This window comes from Pteropus alecto, unplaced genomic scaffold (genome assembly GCF_000325575.1).
Source record: "Pteropus alecto unplaced genomic scaffold, ASM32557v1 scaffold67, whole genome shotgun sequence".
In the NCBI taxonomy this organism is placed as follows: Eukaryota; Metazoa; Chordata; class Mammalia; order Chiroptera; family Pteropodidae; genus Pteropus; species Pteropus alecto.
This window is the reverse complement of record NW_006441061.1, coordinates 4953358-4958383: the sequence shown is the minus strand read 5'-3', so window position 1 is coordinate 4958383 and position 5026 is coordinate 4953358. Positions and strand designations below refer to the sequence as shown.

The window sequence follows — 5026 nt, the reverse complement described above, 5'->3', positions numbered from 1 at the left end:
GAACGTGTGTGCCCGTGTGAACATATGCCTGTGTGTGCACATGTCCCTGTGTGAGTGTGGGTCCGTGTGCACGTGTATATGTGTGTATGCGCCTGTGTGTCTCTGGGCAATTCCAGGAGCTGCGTGCTGGTCTGACAGAGGCAACAGTGTGTGCACAAAAGGCCTGGGCTTGGGGAAGGGTCAAGCTGTCAGGGTTAGCAGAGCCCGACTGCACGAATGGGGAAACAGAGGCCTGGAGCGAGGCGGGGCCTTACTCAAAGTCATCCCACAAGTCAGTGGCACAGTAGTACCCAAGCCCAGGGCCTGGCTGATCAGCTCTCTCCCCCTCCGAGCTCCTCTGTGTTGTTTATAGCGATGGCAGACAGAATGTGCTGAGCTGACACCTCTCATGTGACCTTCCCAGCAATCCTGTGCAGCAGATGGTGCTATCGGTCCCCTTTGCAGATGGGGAAACTGAGGCAACGGGTCCGGCTAGTAAGGAGCCGGAGCCTAGCGCTGGCTTTAACACTTGCACCATGCTGCCCCCTGAGAAATCGTATGTGTGGGAGGTCCCCACCCGGTGATCTGGGGGTACCTGAAAGCTTCCCAGGCCCCAGGCACTGCCCATGCCCAGGCATCAGAGGGGTGTTTCACCAGAACATGGCTCCCTGTCTGCTTCCCTCCCAAACGGGACTGCTTTGCTGTGGCTCTTGCCTCCCTCACTTCACGTTCAGAGTCTGTCCCCAGCCACCCCGCCTGTCAGGGGGCTCCACATGAAGCAAGGGAGCAGGCAGACAGACTTCCAGGGTCCTGGTCTTCCCTGGGCTGGGGTCAGGCAATTTCTCATTTCTTCGTTTGTCCATCCAACACATGCTTAAGTGCCTACTGCGTGCCAGTCACTGTTCTTGACACTGGGGACTCTGAGTTTAGGAGGAGCTCATGCCACTCTGTTCTCAATTCTGGTCATTTCACCAAGGGTGGGGGCCTCTGGGTTCTAAAAGGGGGGGTTTCGTCTCTGTGTGTGCACACTCACTAGGGGTGGGGATCTAGGGGCACTTGTGCACAAAATCGGCTCGCCGCCAGCCTTGCCACAGAGTTCCGGATGCGCAGGCTCGGGGGTGGGATGGGGCAGAAAAGAGCTGTGTTCTCTTTGGACTGGTGGAGAGCCAGCCCGGCTGTGCTAGGCAGCCTGCATCTTTGCTTTTCTCTCCTTCTGGAACTTGTCCTCCTCCAGCCTCTAAGCCGAGTAATCCCAGGGGCCGGCCGATCCATCTTTCCCTGTGTTGAGCCAAAGCCATTCTCCCTCTCACATCCCCCCTGCTCCAGGCTGCCCTTCTGAGCACCCAGAACAAGCTGACTGGACCCTTCTCTACGCCCGCATGGGGCTGGGCTGGAACTCACGATCCAGCCCTGTCCCCTGAGCCTTTTCTCCCCTCCCTGGGGGAGCGCCACAGGAACACGGATAAGGGGACAGGAAGTACACTCTGAGACTCTCTGGAAAGAAAGTAATGTTTTCACTGGGCTTCAAAGGTCAAGGTGGAGTTTGCTACGTGGATGGTAGGCAGAAGGGAAGAGAGGCATCCGGGCAGAGGGAATGGCTCAGAGGGGTGGCTGCGACTCGTCCCAGGAACCGGAGCAGGCCACCGGCACGAGATGGGGGACACTGGGAGAATGATTTTCTCCTGCAGAGACTGAAGCAGTAAGGCCTCTTGGAAGGACTCAAAGGTGTGCCAGTCACTGTCCCCTCACGTGGTGGGCCACTGAGCTCCCATTCTCCTTCTGTCCAATGTGGAAAGCGACACTTTTTTCCTACTTGATTATATTTGGATTAAGAGACACTGTCCTTAAAGCACCTAGTATAGGGCCTGGTGCTCCTCCATGGGACAGTCTGTCCCCAAGAACATAGGGAGGCCCCTTGAGTAACTGTTCCCAGGCAGTTATTACCCCAGCATGGGATTTAAGGATCAGCCTGTGTCCCACAGCCCAGCCGGTGGGGAGGAGTTCGGTGAGGACAGACTCTGGGAGGAGCAGGGACAGGCTGAAATCATCATCTGTCAGGAAGGACTAAGACTCCAGCAAGAAGAGTGCCCCGAAGACTCCATGGCCCCACATGCTCACCCCGAGTAGATCTGAGATGGATCCGCCAGATCACTGGTCACTCAAACAGCGGAGAGCCGGGCGCCAGGCCCACCGATCCCGCTCATTCCTGCCGCAGCCTCCCATGGCTCTGCCTCCAGGCTCCCTGCTTTCCTTTGAACATTTCCTCTTTTTTTTTTTTTTTTTAATTGAATGTACAAGGCCAAAAAACAAAACAAAACAAAACAAAACAGAAAAAACCACCCAACCTTTTAAAGGAAGCACTGTCAAGGGTCATGCAATGCATCCTGACCCCGTCCTTCTAGTTTTTTGTATGTATGTTTTCAAGACATCTCTCTGCCTATAGAAGTGTCTTTCTAAACCTCCCATAGCATGATGTCCACCTTTGCTCAAAGACCTTCAATGGCTCCCCGTTTCTGTAGAGCAGAGGTAGCTAAGGCCTTGGCAGCCCAAAGCCAGCCTCAGCCACACCATTCTCGCTTCTGTCCCCATCACCCCCCCCCACGCCCCGAGCTTGGTACATCCCCTTACGCCACCATGGCTTTGCCCTGGCTGTGCCGGCCTCGCCTGTGGCCACCACTAAAATTCCTCTTCACTGCTCAAGACCAGCCTTCGCCGACCCCTGGCCTCTGTGCCTTCTCCCCCAGCTCCCTCTCTCTCTCCCTTCACCACGCTGAACCCCACCTCTCTCGTGGTCCCTCCACCGCACTGCTAGTATTTTATGGTCGTACTTTTCAAGTCTAACTTTCATGGGTCTCGTTGGAGTCTTGTGTCCTCACTCAGTATTGAGCTTCTCAAAGGCCAGGCCACATGTCATTTTTATTGCCACCTCCTTTTATGTCTTACACATAGTAGGTGCTTAAAATGTTTTACTTTTTAAAACATTCAACTTGCTTTTCTTCAGGGTTTCAGGCTCCAAGCCAGCAGATCAGGGCTTGAATCCTGACTCTCTCATTTCCTGGCTGTGTGTCCTTAAGGAAGTGAATCGGCCTCTCTGAGCCTCAATTACTTTATCTGGAAAATAAAGTTAATAAAACCTCCCTCCGAGAGTAACAGTGAGATATGTGTATGCAAAACACCCAGCACTAGCCTGAAGCCGACATGTTCTTATTAGTGTGACTCAGTTTTGTGTTTTCGGTCTCATTCAAACTTATCCAAGATCACCTGTGCAGTTTGGGGCAGTGCTGGGACTTGACCCCCCATCTCCTTCCAACTCCAATGGTCCTTGCTTCCCTCTGGTGAGCGAGGGTCACAGGCCACTTTTGCAGATTGGGAGAACAAGGTCCAGTGTTGGGCACCCAGGGTCACACAGCCCCGTGATGGAAGCAAAAGTCAGCCTCTTTGCCAGGTCCCCAGGTGGGTTTTCCAGGCCACCTATGACGGCCTCCACAGCCCCATTGAGACCCACCATCTAACCAGGGGCCTCTGCTCCTCCTGGTGGCCAAGGAATCAGCTAAGGGGGCCCCTACAAGCGGGATAGTCACTAAAGCAAACAGCCCCCACTTCTGCGGTGCAAGAAGCTGTACTAAGTGCTCACGGCGACCCTATTATCCCATCTTCTGGGGACGCTCACCCAGAATCCCAGGGTACAGGTCTTGCTAAAGGGCACAGCTAGCGCTGCTCCTGCCTGACCACCAGGGACAAGGGCTGTGTTGGAGGCCAGGCGCTCTCCAGGACCCAGGGTGCTTCCTGGGTCCCCGAGAACATCTGGGGGTGCCTCCCCAGCCCTGGCCCCACAAAGCCTGCTCAACTTCATCTCTGAGCCCCACCCTAACTCTTCCCAGCTTTGCCAGGGAGACTGGAAATTTCTGCTCAGCAGCTTCTCGGGTGATTTCCACACTGCTCGGCGGGGGGCGGGGGTGGGGTGGGGAGGAGGCGCCGGCTGCTCTGAATCCTCACGGCTCTGCCTTATGCTTGAGGGGAGCCGGGAGGGGAGGGGGCTCGCTAGGCCTCTGTGAGTCCCTCAGAAATAACAAAAACAATCAGCTCCAACAACAGTGACCCACATTGACTGCTTACTGTGCGGCAGGCCCCGTGCGAAGTCAAGACTGGCATGGCCTCACGGAACCTTCCAGCACACAGGCGAGGCTGGCACTGTTACTCACCCATCCCACAGCTGAATGAGAGAGGCTCAGAGTGGTGAAAGCAGCCACCCCAGGCTACATAGCGGGGAGCCAGGCACGTAGATCCAGGTCACTAACTGGCTGGGAGCAGGCGGGGCTGGACGGGCCAGGTGGTGGCTGAGGTCGAGGAAGCACTGGGGCCCCTACAGGAAACTGAGGTACGAAGAAGCAAACCATGGCCTGACCAGAAAACCTGCAGTCCAGTGGAAGGCATGTTTGGAACCAGGGTCTCTGTTAGCATCTAGGACTGTCCTCATGGGGTACACTGAGTCCCCCTGGAGACCTCAAGGAGTCTGGAAACTTCTCTCTACCGCTGGTCCTGGTAAGCCAATAATTCCAGACACGTCCCACTCCTGCCTGGCCCTGGGGCCGGGGTTGTCTGGCACTGCGCGTCAGTGGGCAGGCACGCTCACTGCCCTCCTGAGGCTCCTGGCATAGCGCCCCCGTCAAATTCAGCCAGTGGCTAAGGTGCCCCTGCTGTGCGCCTGGCTCTGAGCCCCCAGGGCTGTCACCAGGCCCAAAGGCACAACTTTCGGAGAGTAGGGGATGCAGGCAAAAAAAAAAAATGGAGTGGGGATCAGACACCCTGGGAAGCCAGCTGAGCAACCCGCAGCAGTAATGGCCCTCACGGGGCTCAGGTCCCCCACCGTTAAATGGGCACAGCGGTCTCTACCCTCCCAGGCAGTTGAGGTTTCAGTGAGCTCCTGAGGAGCAGCACAGGGGGACAAAGGGGCCCACCCTAGGCCTCGCTCCCCGCTGCCCCGCACCCCCACCTCCGGCGCTGTTCCCCTCCCCGGGCCCGGCCGCCCGCCGACGGCGATGCGTGC

The 5026-nt window shown here is 56.6% G+C and overlaps 1 long non-coding RNA gene across 1 annotated transcript in view; it reads left to right on the top strand.

Annotated features, from left to right (window-relative positions):
- Positions 1 to 4404: 4404 nt before the first annotated feature.
- The window catches only part of LOC112484786, a 7674-nt gene continuing 7052 nt past the window's right edge, over positions 4405 to 5026 (top strand). Inside the window, exon 1 of the long non-coding RNA XR_003048225.1 lies at positions 4405 to 4521. This is a non-coding gene — a long non-coding RNA (uncharacterized LOC112484786). The remainder of the gene's footprint in view (positions 4522 to 5026) is intronic.